The 19,220-nt window shown below is 32.6% G+C and overlaps 1 long non-coding RNA gene and 1 pseudogene across 1 annotated transcript; one reads left to right on the top strand and one right to left on the bottom strand.

The window, feature by feature from the left end:
- The first annotated feature begins 7,745 nt into the window (after positions 1 to 7,745).
- LOC126695170 (uncharacterized) lies at positions 7,746 to 10,728 on the top strand. The gene is made up of 2 exons (XR_007645984.1): positions 7,746 to 8,133; positions 9,259 to 10,728. It is a non-coding gene; the product is annotated as an uncharacterized LOC126695170 (long non-coding RNA).
- A 1,570-nt stretch (positions 10,729 to 12,298) lies between these two features.
- LOC126695169 (glutamate receptor 2.8-like) lies at positions 12,299 to 18,241 on the bottom strand (annotated as a pseudogene).
- Between the last annotated feature and the right edge of the window lie 979 nt (positions 18,242 to 19,220).

Here is a 19,220-nt window from a genome sequence, read left to right as displayed (position 1 = left end):
TAAAACTAATTAATTAAGAGTCTAAGAATTTTTTTTTTTTTTTTAAATAAAGATAGTCTCAATCTATGAGGTTCGTTATTGATGATAACTCTTTATTATCAGACTAAGACACTAATTAGTTTTTTGTGTACACGGAGAATGAATCCAAAATCTCTTATTTAACCATAAAAAACTTTACCAGTTGAATTAATTAGAACCCATAATTAAGAGCTTAAGACTAAATTGACTACATCCTAGAACTAGGAATACAACCATTTTCTCTCTTTAAAAAGAGCTCATTCGCATAAAACAATATAAGACTTAGTTAAACTTTCACGGGAATTCTACAGTGGGATAAAATTTCATAAACATTTTCACAAGTAGTGAACAAGCTCAGGCGTAAACCATAGATCAAAATAAAATAAAATAAAGGCAAAAATACCATTTTTGGTCACTACATTTTGGTAGTATTTAATTTAGTCTATATTATTTTTAACTTATAATTAATTTGGACACTAACATGATTAATAAAATAATAATTAAATTTTTGAATAAATATTTAAAAATGCCATGTTAGCATTTAAATTGATTTTTTTTTTTTTTTTGGGAAAAATTACCTTCTCAATTTTTAAAGATTGAAAAAAAAAATGTAGGCACATTTTCAGATTTTCTTTCATTTTCTTGGCAACCAAACACAAAAATACAAATCAAATTTACCAATCTTAGACACAAAAATCAACCCAGCATCTAAAACAAACCTAGATTTGGATCTAGATTTAAACACCATTGATAGAAGCAAAAAGAAAAAGGAAAAAAAAAAAATCAACCCAAATTAATGATACCGACCTTTCACCGTCCATCACCGTAACAAACTCGAAACCTAAATCGGCAAGATACCTACCAAATCCATCAAAATACTTAAACCCACACTCAGATTACCATTGAAATCGACAACCGTGGAAGCACTGCACCGTCACCAAAATAAATAGACTTCAATGGTGGGGTTCGATTATGTTGGTTGTGTTTGTTTGGGTTGAAACTTTTGGTCATCAATCTGGATTTGGTATGAGGTTTTTGGGGTTTTGATCTATAGGGCGGTATTTGTGTGGTCGCTAGAGCTTAACTCTGGTGCAAATTCGAGAAGGACCTCACTAGGTTGTTGTGAAGAATGATCAGGATTTGAAGCTTTGAGTCCTTTAGCAGAGCCGTGTCAACATCACCATGTCGGCATCACCAAACAATGTTTTCATCTGTATGTAGACATGGCAAAACAGGTCAAAATTTTCAGACCCGAAAAATACCTAACTCAAATCCGATTTTTTTTACCCGAAGCAAAAATAGGTTGACCCGACCGGTGTTTTTTGCAGGTCAACCTGACCCGACCTGAACCTGAACAATTTTTTAAAACTTTTCTTTTTGGTAAAAAAAATATATAAAAAAAATTAAGAAAATATTGGTTTAATTGTTTGTTGTGAGTTTTAAGGAAACAATTGAGACATTTACATAATTAGATGCAAATTAATTGAAAGATGAATGATTGAGTATTTTGTAATGAGTAAAGATTTTTAGATATCAAATAGCAAAGTACATACTAAGATAATTTGGTTACAGTATAGTTAAAAACATAGATTTAAAATTGCAGACATGTGTGAGAAACATTCACAAGTGTGAAAATAGTGAAGCCAAAGTATCAAATAAACATAAATTATAAATGTTTAGACCTATTTTTTAACAATTTATGTCCAAAATAAACGGCTTTTCAAAATAAATTATGATATTTCCTAGAGTGTGTGTTGCTTAACAATGATATGATATTCATAAAAAAGATCATGTATAAATAAGTAAATAATTAAACTTTAATATATATCTCAAATTGAAATAGAGTGCCAACCACAATTGACAATAGATTATAAAATTAATTTTCAAGATTGTCAATTTCTTATATGTTTTTATTCTTTGTCAAATGAATTATCCAATAAGTCATTTGTAATTTTGTTTTATATTTTGGGATGTTGATATTGTATTGAAATAAAACTTGCGTATTTGTTTTACTTATCTTTGTGTTATTTTGTTTTAAATAGCAATGTTAGGATTTGTATAATTTTAAAATTATTGAATAAGTATTAATAAGTGTAATTCATTTTTGATATAAGTGGTGAATTCAAAGTAATGCATTTTACATCAAGTAATTTGTTGCATGAATTTCTAAATAGCAAATACATGTTGTTTTCTTAAAAAAAAAAAAAATCATGTGAAAAATACGGTTCAACCCAACCTAAAACCCGATTGAACCGAACCTGTTTTTAACCCGCTTAAAATGACCCATTTTGACCCGCAACCCGATTGACCCGACCTGACACGCCTGTTTTGCCATGTTTATCTTTATGAGTGAATAAGATCTGAACAAACAAAAATTTAGGCCCAAATATTTTCATTTTAGTTGCTTAGTTTGTTCTAATCTAAGTTCAAATCTACGTTTGTTTAGTTGATGGATTGATTTTTGTGTTGGAGATTGGTAAATTTGATTTGTGTTTGATTGCAAAGAAAGTGCAAGAAAAAAAATATTCCTATATTTTTTTGAAATCTTTAAAATTGAGAACGTAATTTTTTTTTTTTGTAATTTCTTTTTCAATTTAAATGTTGATGTGACATTTGAAAATATTTATTATTATTTCATTAGCCACATCAACATCAAGTGTGATAGTTGTGCATGTCATGTGCCACAAAGGCATTTTTTGTTAGTGAGTTAATAGTAGGAACTAAATTGACTGTAATTGAAAATAAAAAAGAACAAATTTATTGTGACCCCAACATTTAAACACTAATAGTATTTTTGTCTAAAATAAATTATATCAAGACCTACCATAACTCAAAGTAACGGTATTATAAAAACGTTATGAGATTTTGTTGCCCTAAAGTTTCTCACACCAATATTTATGTACTAAATTGTTCAATTTGCCATATGCATTTTTGCTCACCTGCTGGCTTGTCTTGGTCAAATCTAAGTCAGAGTAGACTTTTATTCGGCAATGCCCTATTTGGTTTAGAGATCACTTATATCTCAACACTCAAATACTCAACACTCAAAACTCAAATCTCATCACTCAAACTCATTACCCAATTCTCATTACTCTATCTCAAAATTTCCCACAACTCTTCTCTTTTTTGTGTTTGGCATGAAAATCTCAATTTTATGTAAATTCTTGGGACCCACAAAAATTTAATGTTTAGCAGTAGAGACAAAACGGCCACAAGCGTAACCCGCGTGAAGACTCTCTCTCCTCTTCACACAAGGAAAGACGCAACTTAAACTCTGTTCTGTTCTTATGTGCAATTCCCTCAATTCTATTATTATGATGGCACTAATAAATAACACGTATGAACCAAGGCAGTTGGTCCAGAGGTAGATATTAACAAGTGAAGTTGAAATTCTCCCTAGTGTGTTTAGCTATTTGGCTATGATTACCCCCACTTGATCAAAGAAAGATAACTCAAATGAATGATTGAAGCCAATATATCCCAAAACCACAGGGCCGTGGGGTAAAAAATTGTCAACCACATCAATGAACTATATGTTAGTTTTTGATCGTAGCATAAATCATTGAGGCATTCTCACCAAAGATCACCATGAAAGCCACATCACAGAGAACTAAACCAAAGAGTAAAAATTATAACAAAAAAAAAAAAATGGTTAGAAATTCTCTTATGTCTGAAATAGCAGAGAAAGGCCGGAAAAAACTTGCTACAATTGATAAAATAAAATAAAAACCCGACCCACTACGGCAGTCAGAGACCCAAAAAGATACACATGGACTTAGTTATACTTGAGCTTGGACACCCAAAGCTTGCAGTAAAGACTCTCTTCTCTCCGCAGCAGAATCTGGTACGCAGGAGCTATCACTAAGGGAAATGGCGTGCAAAGCCGAGAGCTGTGGAAGAAGAAGAGGAAGATCAGTGATCACACTCACCAGATCATGGAGATTTCCAAGACCAATCTCACCTTTTGGAAACAACAACAGTGGAGGCTAAGAGAAACACAAGTCCAAGTGAAGGTTAAGAGAAATGAAGGAAAAGAAATAAAGGCCGGAATGAACAGTGGTGTAGCCATTGGCTGGGCATTATTGCTCTGCCACAGATGGGACTTGACATGTGGGTGGGACCTGCTAAGTTCAGCAGAATTACAAGAACGCTTGTAACTCAGTTTTGGTGATTTGAAAACACAGAAAATGTGTTATCATTTTGGCTCACTCTGTGAGCCTATGGAGTGGGCTGAAAGTGGCATTTTCAGTTCTGCGTTTTCAATTTTTTTTTTTTTTTTTTTGTTCATGAACAGTAAAATCACATGATTTTATTGTGCAGAGACAAAAAGACACTGTTCATGCACTGTTCATATACTGTTCACGTACTGTTTATGGGTCTCATGACACTATTGACATATTTAAAAATTATTTTGCTACAGTGTTTTCAGTTTTTAGTTTCAATAACAATAAGTTCAATCCAAACGGACCCTCTAACTCACATTTTTGAGTTAAGATTGATGGAAACTGAGAATGAGTGATCAAGCCAAACAAGTAGAAATGATGTGGGTCCCACAAAAAGTGAGTAATGGATGATGAGAATTAAGTAATGGGTGATGAGAATTGGGCAAACCAAACATAGCAAGCCATCTTGTGATTTATGTTAAACTAAATAACCTAGCCACCTATGCTAATTATAATACAGATATATGGGCTCTTCACTTGCGTGTGCGCACCGCAAATTAGAGTTTAAGGATAGATCTTATTTTAAAAAAATAAATAAATAATAATTGGTATGTTAAGTTGTATTTATTTATTTAAATTTTTTTTTTTTTTGCTGTTTTATTCCGTGCCAATTTCTTTGTAATCACATGCTTAATTTCTATGTATTCGTGGGCTTTATTTATAGTTGGATTGGGTTAGAAATCACATGGAGAGTAGCTAGACGTGCTAACTTGCGAGATGATTCGCCAGACCAAGTAACTCGCGAGTGGTGCATGCGGCCTACACAGGAGAAGATTAAAAAAGGTAGTTGATAGGACTTTTGTGAGAAAACTCGCTAGACAGCCTGTCCCACAAGTGGCTTTGTATTGGAGAGAAATATGTTATTTTGGATTAGTTGTTGTACCTTTCTATACCCACTATATATAGTGTAAAGTTGTGATTTACAATTATGTTTTTATGTTCGCTTTAATTTCGTGTCAAATTTGATTATATTTTTGTTCAATCATTTCCCTGTATTTATTGTGGGATTTATTTGTAATGAGTTTAGTATTAAGTTGATAAAGATTGCTGAAGAAGTTGATCCCGCGACTTCGCTTACGAGTGGTGCAACCCATGAAGGTCACATAAGGAGCACATGCCGGAAGCTAAAGAGTCAATGATTTTCGCGACTCATCTCATGACTTGGCCAACTTGCGAGATAACCCGTGAAATGCATTGACAGCTGGGATTTTTAAGTGTGACTCTTATACCTATCACCCATATTATACATATCCTTATTATACCCACAAAATTGTAAGAAGGCTATTCAAAAGAAAACCTAGAGAGATTTCTACAACACACCCACCCTTGTTAGAGAGAGCTACTCATCCTCAATAGAGAAATCCTTGAAGTCTTTTCTTTTTTTTCTCTCCCATTGTTATACCTTGAGAAGAGATTTGTACTCTAAACACAACCCAAACCTATTTAGAGTGTAGAGAGTGTTTTGGAGCTTGGAAAAGCATTGGCGATTTGCCAAAATAAGCCAATAACGCTTGGCGGATGCAATCACGCAGTATTGCCCTCGTCGTAATTCTCTCTAGAAGTAGCCCATACAACCCCTTGACTCATGCGGGCTACGTTCGAACTAAATGAGAGTAAGGCTTTCTTCTCCTCGGGGGAACGGACTGACTACTAGGAAGGGGAAGGACCCTCGTCTAACTAACAGAATTAGATCCGGATAACTAGTGAAGACAAGACTCCAAGAAGTCTATTCGTAGTTAGAGCTTGGAGGGCTCAAGTATTTTGGGTAGATTAGGCTTGGAGGGTCTTTTTGGTATCCTTGTACTCCAAATTATTCACTAGTGGATCATTTCGACTTGGAGAGTTACAGAGGTTTTTCGCTGAGTTCTTCAGTTTTCTCTTCAATAACACATTTCGATGCTATCTTGTGTTTGCATCTCTCTTCCTTACTCCTTGTGCTTTACTTTCAATTGTTGATTATGTATGCTTATACACTAGGAAGTAGTCCCAGTTAATTGCACATTGATTACTCTTATTCTGCACTTAGTTAAGTAGATTAAAAGTAATTAAACCGTAATTTAAAATTAGGGTTCTAAACAAGGTATAGTGTTTTAGACTATTTGAGCTTTCATATAGCATACACATCTTATTCCCATAAATTTTACCCCAAGGACACCCATATTGAAGAGCTAGAGAGAGACTTAAAATCCTAGAGCTAAAACCTTCTTATTCCCTCTACCTTCTCCCTCTCATCATAAACAAATCCTTTAAAGGAAGATTAATCCAATCACAAAACATTACCTTACTTGAGTGTTGTGAGTGTTTTGGTTGCAAGGAAACATTGGAGCTTACCCATTTGTAGCAAAAAAATCTATTGAATGAAAACACATGTTTTGTCCTTTTATGTTCTAGGTTAAATTACAAATTGCAACTTCTAACTTTGTCTATAATTCAATTTAGTTCTTTAACTTTATTTTTGTTTAATTCAATCTTCTAAATTTCAATTTTACTCAATTTAATCCTTCTGTTAGCCTTTGTCAATGTTTGTGATCCCAAAACAATGTAGTTTTGAATTTTTTTAGGTTTCTTAAATTAAAAATTTTTTGAAAATTTTTATTATTATTTTGGAAAAACTAAATTAGGGCTCAAATTTCTTTTGGAAAAAAAAGCTATCTCTCTCTCTACCCAATTGTTGCCATAAAATAGCCACTGTAGTGACCCATCCATAGTTGCGTGACCTAACCACCATCCAAATCATGTCCTTTTCCTCCTCTTTAACATGTTTGTTCATACTTCATAATAGTAGTTGTTGTTGTTAAGGCTAAGACTGTAACACCCTGACCCAATTTTTATAATTAAACTATGTGTTTAAGTGGTTAAGTATGATTAATATTTTAAGCCACTTACTTACAAAAATTAATATAAGAGTATTTAATAAACATATTATTTTATAATGTCGTTGAATAAGAATTATAAAGATTATAAATAATTGAAATGACTATTTGTATTATAAATATATACTTAGCATGTACAAAACTATATTAAGTGGGTTAAGTTATTACATACATAGTTGGTATTTTAATTAAGCATGATGCATGAGATAGTATAGTAGAAATTTCACCCACATGCAACCAATGGGAATTCAACTCATAATGCCAAAGTTTCATGCATGTTGACAACCCAAAGACCAAGACTTGGTTGGCCATGCAATCACCAAGTTCCACCTCACTTCTTCCTTGACTTTTCTCAAGCTCTAGGACATCCCATAAGCTCTCTTGCTCTCATTTCCCACTGGTCCATGCAAAATCTGAATTCTCACATCACTTTTGTCTCTTTTCTCTTAAGGAAAGTGCTAGGAACTCTCTTAAGTCCCTTTTGGCAAATCCATGGGTCCACACTTTGAAAGAAAGACAAGACTCCATCCTAATTCTTCTTTTATGCTCTCTCAAAGTAATTAGAACATATATCCTCTTTTAATGTGATGGATATAATTTTATAAAGGTAAGGATATATATATATATATATATATGTATATGCAAAGTGATATTATTTTTGTAGACAGGTGTGAGTGTGAATGCAAGAAATTATTTTGTAGGAAAGTTTGAGTGTGAATGCAAGAAAGTTGGAAAGTTAGTGTGATTTTTTTCTTTCCCTAGCCATACACGTATTCCACCCAAAAGTCCTCTTCTCTTATCTGTTTTTGCTGCCCCAAAAGTCTTCCCCTCAACTCATTGTCTTGGCTGCACCAGACAGAAATTCCAGCCCCTCTTTCCCTACTCTTTTCCTTGTTCTTTGTTTCTTTCTTCTTCCCTTCTTACATGGCAGCCCTCCATCTCTCACCAAAACAAAATATCCCTCTCTAAAGAAGAAATTAAAGGGTTAATACTAAAATTTCAGCTACAAATTTTTGGAGGTAAGTAATCAAAACTTCATTTGTTTATTTCTACTTCTTTAACCTCTATCCTGATTTTATAGGCTGAATTATGATTCTGTTTTAGTGATTTGAAGGTTTGATGATACTATGGTTTATTTAATGTTTAATAACATATTTTAGTATGTTAATTATAGGTATAAAAATACCCAAATGAAATTAAGGCCTATTGCTATTTGTTGATGATTTTGTAAGAATATGTACTGAAGCTGTCACTGTGACAGATTCTGTGTTCATGCATGTTAAATTATGTATTAAATTGTATATAGTGAATTTGGATGCTAGGGATAATTCATATGAAACATAAGACACTTGTGGTTGTTATTGAATTGGTCTCACAGCATTTGGATTAATATAAAAATAATGGTTTAATTTATAAGTTGCATGAAATTCTGTCAGGACAGATTTGAGTATGTTGTCTTGTATGATTTTTAATAAATCATGAGTTTATGCTTTGACTCCGAAATTTTTATGGTATATACTGGACATATAGGGGAGTTGTTCTGTAAAATTTCATGACAATTGGATGTGTGTGAACAGCCCATTTGTATTTTACAAATGAGGCATACGCTGCTGGAATAAAACAGTGAACAGTAAGGGACATGCCTAACTTTGAGGATTTGATTCCAAAGTTAGGGTGAAGGTTTTGAGCTATAATTTAATGTGCTTATCTCTTGGTATGTCTCGATCATAGATTAATTTTTGTGTAACTTGTTTTGAGGTTTAGTACTCAAAGGAGGGGTTCTAAACCACGAGACAGTTGTATTTATGAAGCTGTTTTGTCCGACGTGTTGTATGTTACCATACGAATGTATATAGTTACATGACCATGCTTAAAGGATTTTATATTTATGCACGCATTATTGCCCTAACCTCAAAGCACCTTTTGAAATAAAGTTGGCTCTTCTAGAGATATGGGATTAATATAAGAATGTTGGTTTCTCTAGGATTTTGTACCTGTTGTTTGATGAATGTATTTTGTATTTATGGGAACCTCTTTGAGGTGGGATTAGGATTTCCTTGATTCTAAGAGATAGGTTTTGAGATGAATGTGTAAGTTTATGATAAGAAATTATGGATAGTAATAAGCTTTGATATTTGGTTTAGGTGTTACCAGTATCCAGGTTTAAGCTCCTTCGACTGTAGGCTCTCGTTTCCTCTGCTTTCAGATAAGGGATAAGTTATATAGGCATTTGGTAAGTCATGAGGTTATTTTAAAGTATATTATGCATTAAAATGTTTTTGATTAAAGATATGGCATGTAATCATTATTCTGACAAAGATATGTTCATGAGCTTTCGAAAAACTTATGTATATAATTTAAGTATATTGATGCTATTATTGATTCCACGAACATGATGTTTAAAGAAAAGAATGGAAATGCTATTATTATGAAATGTTATGCAAAATTTCAGTATGATGTAAAGTATGAAGTATTTTTGGGTTATGTCCTCTGGTGATCTAAACTTGGCTAGTAGGGGTTAATTACTGGCTTTCCATAGAAAAATGTTATCTGTTTGGCCATTTAAAGTAGAGGAAATGGGGTTGCTTGTAACTCTAATTTGAATAAGGCTTTCTCCCCAATGTGTATGGACGGCGGGGAGGAACAAAACCTAGAGGGGATGTGCCATCAGGCCTCCCAAAGGGGACAATATCATACACACAGGGGCATCCAAATGTGATGAGGCCTTCTCTGTATAGACTTATCAGATATGGACTAACCAACAAGTTATTTATGAACAACTATATTATGTTATTAATCATGAGAGAATGATTTTATTTAAATGCATTATGAAAAGTTAAAAGCTCTCATGAAAAGAAGTTTATGATGAAAATAAAAGCTGTTCTTTAAAGATAAGAGTTTCTGAAGTTCTGTTGTGCTATAAAGAAAAAGTTTTTGATAAAAGTACAAGTTTATGTTTAAAAGTTATCAGATATCTGTTTTTATGAAACGTTAAGTTTTATGATCATGAAAGTTATAGTATTCTATGAGAAGAAGTTTATAAGGAAAAGTTTTCTTATTAGTCAAGATGTTTCTAGTTTAATACAAAGTTGCCAATTATTTGATTTAAGTTAAAATAATTATTTTGTAATGAGAATATATATATGGCGACTTTGTAGGAAATGAAAGAAGTTTAATCCGAAAGGTTTGGTAATGTTAACCTAATAAGAAAAGAAGAGCAATTATTTTTTATGAAGAGCGTATAAGTTATTATTATGAATAGTATTAAATACTATGCATGAAAAGATGTTCTCCTATTCGAATATTCATAGAATGAAATGATCTGATTTACATGTATCCTTATTGAATTCTCATATATCTTACCTTTACTGAGCTGTGTAGCGCACCTCTTTCACTCTTTCAGTTAGCAGGTTTTATTTTGGAGCAGAGGGAGCCTTAGTCGAGTTTGGAAGGAGTTGGTTTTAGTTTTATATGTATAGATCCTAAGTTAGCATTTTGATGTTTAGCTTTATAGTTATTGTGTATTCTAGGATCAAATGAAAGTTGTGTACCTTAAAGTATTAAGAGATGTATTATGTAAAAGTATGAAATTAAATGACTGGTGGATTATGTTATATTTTGAGTACGGTGTAGATACTTTGACTATAAAGTGAAAAATTATATCAAGAAGTAAAGGAACAAGAATGAAAAGAAAAAGAGAAGATTTTGGAAAAATTTACTAAAAATTAAGTTGGTTCTTATTAATATTAGGTTTAAACTTGATATTAGCATACCGGTCATGGTCACAAATCCGGTATCGGGTTTGGGGCATGACAAAGACCCTTGATCCGGGCCAAAATGGCCAAATACCATCTTTGGATGAAATTTTTAGCAATCTACCACTGTTTGCGAAATATTTAGTAATCTACTACATTTTTAAAACTCAAGTTCATGAAACTCGAGTTTAACACATGTAACTTGAGTTCCATAAAAACTGCCACGATGGCACTCGCTGACTTAGATTATTTTAATTAAAAAAGGTTACGTGAAACTTGAGTTTGTGAAACTCAAGTTTCTTGTAATGTGTTACTCGAGTTTATAAAACTCGAGTACTATAAAACTGCACTAAATAAAGAACTTTTACAACACTTTACAAGCACCACTATTACACCAGTACACATTAGCTTTTTATTTAATACACTCACTCACCAAATACATTTGCACACACCTGACACCTTATTTCTAGACACCTACACACTACGACTTATAGACTTGTGCTTTTTACACACTTCAGTTCACCTATCCTTCACTACACTTGCACACACCTGACTTGTGCTTTCTTTAGTCTATTTCTTTTCTTCTTTTCCTTCAGCCTTTCTTCTTCACTTTAGCATGTCCCACACACATAAGGCCACATCAGTTTTTAAAGGAACTCAAGTTTCAAGAGCTTGAGTTTCATATTATAGGGAACTCGAATTTTTTAAAACTCAAATTCCATGTGGACTTTAAATTATAAAATGCAAGATCAGCTTTTGCCACTGTGTCACTTTTTTTGGAACTCAATTTTCATAAACTCAAGTTTTATGTAGAACTCAAGTTTCAAAACAATGGTAGATTGTTAAATATTTTGCAAATAGTGGTAGATTGCTAAATATTTCAACCAAAAATGGTATTCGACCATTTTGGCCCTCGATCCGGTCATCTATCTCCTCTCATGACATTGATGTATTATTTCACAAATCTTGTAGCAATAAAATTTTACAAACCACAACCATAAGAGATTGAATTCAACAAAAATGTAGTGTAATCCAATCATAAGTTGTCACATTAGATTTGTGTAAATACAAAAATAGAGAGTAAGGGTCTGTTTGGATACCGCTTATTTGCTAAAAACTGAAAACTTATTGCTGTAAACATTGTAGCAAAATAATTTTTAAAGGTGTGAATAGTACTGTGAAACCCAAAAATACATCGGTATGCACGTTTTGTTGAGTTTGGTGGTCCCATAAACAGTGCTGTGAGACCCAAAAAAAGGCCAAATGCAGCTGAAATATAATTTCTGCGGTTGGCAAATGCACACTTAGTCAATTGCCTAAGGCTCCAAGTGGATGGTCCCATGATTTTGTATTAGCTAGATATGTGCATGCATGCATGGTAATTGCTTAGACTTCTAAAAATTAAGACTCAAATAATTATGAAGTGCGTTTTAATGTCAGATATGCTAATACATAAAAGTATATTTACAGGAAGGATAAGAAAAAAAGGAAAATAATTCCCATAAAATGCGAAGCTGTGTCTTTTACAATGGCCCTAATATTTTGTTCTCTTTAAATTTAATGTAGTACTTCTGGCATTCATGAAGAGATTTATTTTGGATCCACATCTCTAGATGCCAATAGCCGTAATGCGTTCTATACTTGATTCCGCAGTTCGAATGTGTTGGGAGAATTACTTGCATTCTCAGCAACATCACTGACCCTTCTTGAGAATCGTCGCTTTTGACTCCCCCAATGCCCCATTATAGTCCTCATTACCCTCCACATGATTTTGTGACGAAGTATTGATTTATCAACACGCAAAATGTAGACTAAAAGAGCGATGGTTGATGTGCCTCCGGATAATATGAAGAGTACTAAAAAGCTGTTGGGGCTAAGACTAGGAGTTTCTTTGTCCGGTTCTACGTCTTCACACTTAGCGGATGTAATCATGTTGTTCTCTAATTCACGTAGCTGACCACTCTCAGATACCTTAAGTAGTGCTTCAGTTATGCTAGAAAGCAATGGAGATCCCCTTGGAAATGCCTGAGGCATGCGCAGAACATAGAAATCTAATTAATCAAACCATATTGGTCAAAAAAGGAATGCAAAAAGAAAGTATTAGAGGAATTACAAATCCAAACCCCCCAACTTTGTATGTTGGCCCAGCTTTAGTAAAGCCCGTGCAGTATTTTGCAAGGAATAAATTGGCAAGAGGAACATCAAGAAAGGCAGCTGCCATTTCTCCATTTTTAAGAGCATGAGCATAAGCTTCAGTTGAGGAAAAGGTCTTGATGTTGTTAGGGTTGAAATGTAACACTTCCACCAAATATCTCGACAGGAAGGATCCACTACAATGTCCGATTATAGCATTGCTGCTTTTTAGTGTCTCAATGTCTGTTACAGTAGGTCCAAGGTGCTGGACAGTAAGCATGCTGGTGAGGTTAGCTGTGTAAGTCTGCATAATGACGAGTGCTACAAACAACCATACCACCATTGTCATCCGTGACAAATTGCTATGTAACCTTGCTCCTTTTCCATCCAAATCAATTAAAGTGAAGTTAGATGCATGATCTATTTCAAAACAAAAGCTTATTTGAACCAACCTAAATAAACGAAATTTCGATTACCGTTTGTAGATAAGAGTGTATTGAAGGCCAACCAAATTAACATTCCCATTTGATTCAGCACAGAGCCTTTGAGTTCTGGGCAATTATTTCGTTCTAACAACCAGATAACGAAGCCATTGTAGAAATTTATTACTCCTGTCAGAATCCACATGGCCATTGTGAAAGGCTTCATGAATAACCAAGCTCTATTTGATGTTTTAGATATAACAGGAACTACCATCACAATTCCTGACTCGGTGTAGGGGTGTGTGAATTCTGCGTATTGATATCGCCCAGCCACTATTGTTACATCACCAACAACTGCATCGAAAATCTGGCCCAGTGCAAAAAAGAAAATAGTTTTATAGAATTGGTCCTTAATTTTATAAGAAATGAGATGTCATGTTGATTAAGAGGAAGAGAAGGCAGTGTTAACTGTTAAGTCTTCCATAAAAATTAGTCAAAACTATAGCATAAACAGGTCTAACATAGTGATTTTTCACTGAACCTCCTGCTCTAATTCCAAGATAAATTTCTGATTCTCCCAAAATATTGAAATGTTAGGAAATTGTGAATCTAATCATTTAATCATTATTCTAATAGAGATATATATTTCTTTCAAGATAGCTGCAATGATATTAAACTGGTTTAATCAAATTTGAAAAAATTAGCTTATTATAAGATCAACATAAAATTTAATTCAAGTTAACAATTGTGAACCTAAATCATAAAAAGTAGGGCAATAAGTAAGGTCCAACAAAAAAAAAAAAAATCAATTAAAATACTTATTCTCGCCAAAATCTTATGTGCAACTTGAAATCAGTTTATTACTATTCTTAAAAAGTGATTCTCATACCTTCAATTGAATTTGCTCAACTAGAGCATTGTATGTGCCATTGAAGGGGAGGAAATTGTATGGCAAGTAGAATGGCAGCTCTTCTAAAGTTGCTTTAAAGACATCAATTGCAAATCCAGTATAAGAAATATTGCTTTCAGATTGATCATATTCCACTTTAACATACTCTTTGAAATTGGCTGCAGCAGGTACACCAATTTTCAGTGGGTTGGTGCTTGTTGGTAGAGTCCATCCTCTTGGAGTATACCAAGGTCCCCCTGGCCAAAATACTTGTCCCAGAACCTTCATGGAAGAGTTGTAAGCAGCATTTTCATTGATATGCTCCGAAAAACCATGTCCATATGACCAAAATCCGAGTTCTCTATAACTCTTACCCATCACATTGACAATCTGAAATATATTTAAAGAGACTAATTTATTGTCAATGAATTCAACCTTTCCACTTAAGCCATGAAAATCACTATGAAAAACTTTTTCTAACAAAAGAGGAGGCACTTTGTTGCTTTCCCTCATTGCTAGGGCCACAGTCCATGCAGCATCATAAGCTTGTGCAGCAAAAATATCTGGCTCATGAATCATGATTATTCTCTTCAGGATGTTCTGACCTAAACCTTTTGCGAAATCTACGATGGAATTCTTTAAAGTGGCCTCCAGTTTCAGGAAAGTAGCTCTTGACTCCTAAAATTCCTTGCATATTGGAGATGGTGGTGGCATTCATGGCATGGACAAGGCTTGTAATGGGATCAGTGGTGATCCATACATAATCCCTTTCTATCATTTTCATTCTTTTTGCCATTTCAAATAGTTTTTCTGCCAAACTTAATGACAAATGAACCACAAAGACTCTATATTGCCCTTCTTTAAGCCTCGCAAGCTCTTTAGACAATGAAGAAGAAGCAAAAGGTGCAAGAGCTACAAGTTGGCTTATTTCTGCACCAACTTCACGTAGGGCATTGGAGAGATGAGGTAAGACACTGGTGGCTGAAGAATCTCTATCTTCGTATATAACAGTGACCCGCTGCCATTCCCAGGACTCAACAATAGCAGCTACAGCTTTCATTTGATTAAATTCGTTGGTTGATGCTTGCAACAGGAAGGGCCACCTCTCTGCTGCCCATTTTGGAATTGTATTAGCAAAGGAAAAAATTGGGATGTCACTTTTGCTTCCAACCTCGGCAACTAATGATGTCTCTTCCCATGTTTGAGGTCCTAAAATGGCTTGCACTTGTTGTGTGTTTATGAGATCCATAGCTGCAAATTTGATTAATTAAAGGGATAATATTCTCTTACACTCTTTTATGTCTACTATTTTACACAATATTCATAATTAATGAATTGATGTACACATTTTAAAAAGAAAAAAAAAGAAATGTTTATGCTTAAACATGATAGTGGATATGAGAGTATCATTACCCTTGATGAAATTGAATGGGATACAAAAACTACTTGATTCTTACCCTTTTTTTTGGTTTTTGGTTTAGGTTAAAATCTACTTACTACTAGTAGCTCGTGGTAGTAGCTCACGCGTAGTAGTAAGTACTTGTTAATTAATTTCTCAATTAGGCCTCATTACCATAGATTTACCGTACAAGAATATATGAAGTGTAACTTGTTCTTTTCAATTTTTCAAAAAAAAAAGAAGTCAAGTCCAGAGAAATACGGAAATCGAAAGATTAAAGCAGAGAATTTATCACTTGCACAGACGATTCAGTATTTTAAAATTCTTGTAAATTGTGTGCTTTTATATAAACATTAAAAAAAGAAAGAAAAAAAAAGTGTGCTTCATTTATTGTTGATCTCCTTTTGAGTTTGAATCAACTTTGAACCAGAGAATGATCTTCAACTATCACCATGGAATCAGTACTAAATAAAGCATTATATAAATCCAAATGATATGGTCTTCTTTTGCTTCAGCTAATTACTTTGGTCAGTCCTTTACTCAAATTTTTCATTAAAAATTATTTCTATGATACTTATAATATGGTGCCTTTGAGAACTCATTTATGCATAAGATTCAGATATCTTGCTCTAATTTAGTGCTATGATAATAAGTGGAAGACTAGTTATGAGTTGTTGAGGCAAATCAATAATCTATATATATAAAAGCACGAATCTCATGATGTTTTTAAGAGTATTGTTGTTTAACTAACATCTTATGGTGTTTTCAACGAATACATTCACCCCTTATTATAATTATCAAATTAAAAATAAGTAAATAAATAAAAACATAAACCTTATGTGTGAAAGCATTTATCCTTAAGAATTCTTTTATTTAGCATATTTCATGTTTAAATTAAATATTTATTGTTTATTTAATCTTCCACCCTAAGAAAAGGGTTTTAACAAATTACTTATTTATATTGGATAATAAATAACTTTATGTATTTAATATTTGAATTTAATAAAATTTTTGAAGCAATATATATATATATATATATATATATTTCGTACCCAAAAAAAATCCCAAATTTAATAATGGTATTGTGCATAAAAAAAAATGACTTGCAATTGTATAAATGTCAAGTATGTAAATTAACATGTTGGCTAATAAAATTTTAAAATAAAAGATGTTCAATATATGTTATCCTATAGGTTCCCAACATGGCAACACATAATTTTATTTCACATGTTTTATTTCAAGCTGCAATAGCGTAAGGTTTTGTCATGTAGTGCATTTATTGAGAAGGAAATAAAATACTCCTAATTTAACCTTCTACCTTAGCAAAAGTTTTAAGAATTTTTAAAATAATTTTAACATGCTTAATTTTTTTTCAGCAAAGAATAATAGTGTTTTATTTATAAAAAAATATTAATTTTTTTCTCATGATTTTAGTTAAGTACATGCATTCATTTTTAAGTATTAATCAAATTTTTATGGTGCCCTAATTATTAACATAAAAAGGGAATTAATATTTTTTTTAACCTAACAATAATTTGGAAGGGATTATTTAAATTTGGGGTCTTCCAAGCAATGGCACTGAGTGACATAATGGTCTTCCTAATTTATATGATTATTTTTTAAGTTTTAAATTTGACAAGAGAAAATTGATAAGGAATATGAAATTTTTACTCAAGTCAATAACAATTATTCACTTTTCCTCTATTTTTATGATATGTCATATAAGTAATTCTCAATTCTCAAATATAATACTTACCTAATTATATATGAACAATAAAATAATTTTTTACAACATATTTTTATATCAACTTATAATAGTGTCACGCATCACATGAGATGTTAGCTAGTTAAGAAAAAGAAAGGAAGACAAGAAACAAGTGTTTGATAAGACCACTTGTTATACTCCTAGATAGTTGATGGATAAAGTTTTCCTTCAAACCATTATTAGGTGGTAGTGGATAAGACCATTGACTTGCATTAAACCATATTAATCTTTAAATATTATAAATAAGTCATATAATTATTAAATAAATTATGTAACTAAGAAAATTCAGGTGAATGGTTTTTTAAGTTACCACATACTGAATTTGAAGAATTGGAGGGAAACACTATCCATACTGAATTCATTATTATCATGATCAGGTTGCTTGGATACCGAAATATTGTTAAACAAGCTAATTAAATTGGAGAGGGTTGTTTCATATCTGAGCATAAGGTCTAGATAATTCAGTAAAAAGAAAAAAGTATGATATATTTTGTTACCTTCAAGAGCTGCCTGAATGGGCTGACCTTGAGAGTTCCTGACTTCCAGAACCAAACTTTGGTTGAACTTGTAATAGAAATCTTCCAGTGCCATCTTCATTGCTAAACGTTCTTCTTTGCCAATACGAGAACTATTATCTACAATTGCACCTATAACGCCCATAACGCTGTCATTTCCTTTTGTGTTAGTACTACCATTAATTTTTGTAGTCTGAGTAAATACGTAAACAAAGACCAAGAAACACCACAGAGGACCAAGCTTGTCCATTTCGTTCAGAGAGGACAACTATTAGAACTATTGGTCCCCTTTACTTTATATATGCGTACAAGATTGCTATTAAATATATTTTATTTAGAATACTTTTAGGTTTGGCAGAATTGCTTGCAGGTTGCAAGCTAGTATCTCTTCACCTTCTAAGTTCTAACATGATTTTGATTGCCATCATAATATATAATTAGTTTGGACAAATTACATTTTTTCACTATAAACCATAAACCCGATTACACTTAATTCTTTAAATTATTGAAATGCGTGATTGATCTTATAAAGTTATAATTATATTTCAATGTCCCTCTTACTACTATTTTGGTGTTAATTATAATGGAATTTAGCATTAAAAAACTAATTTGCCTTTCTCCAAAACATACAATTGAGGGATAAATTGGTTTTTCAATACTAAATTTAGTGAGAGTTAATAGTAGAACAAAAAGGCAAGAATTTACAGTAAAGTATTTCTAGTTTTGGAGTTAGTCGTGTTTTATTTTCAATATATAGTTCAGTGCGTAATTAGGATAATAGTTTGAGATGAAAAAGTGTAGCCCTATTAGTTTAGAAAAAAATATAGAGCCACATCCTATTGTATAATAACTCTTACATGACATACTATGAGTTCATATAAGATAGTTGTGGAAAAATATGTGGTAAAGTATATTCCTAAAATTATTCTCAATTTAGTACTACCTAGATAGAGCCTAAGCGCAACGTGGAGTCCAAGTAACAAGTAAGGATTTTGAGTTTCGCGGTACCTGATGAAAAGAAATTGACTTGAAAAGAGAAGAGAAGAGCAAGATTCCTGGTGAAGGAGTGAAGGGATATCAAGCCCAGACGATATATATGCGGATTTTCAACTATTATGTATATGAATATGAGAAGATAAAGTAATTTAATAATAATAATAATAATAATAATAATAGCATTTCGTACGTACTAACTAATTTTTTTTCGAGAAACACGTACTAACTAATT

Source organism: Quercus robur, chromosome 8 (assembly GCF_932294415.1).
Source record: "Quercus robur chromosome 8, dhQueRobu3.1, whole genome shotgun sequence".
In the NCBI taxonomy this organism is placed as follows: Eukaryota; Viridiplantae; Streptophyta; class Magnoliopsida; order Fagales; family Fagaceae; genus Quercus; species Quercus robur.
This window is presented reverse-complemented; position numbering and strand designations above follow the sequence as displayed.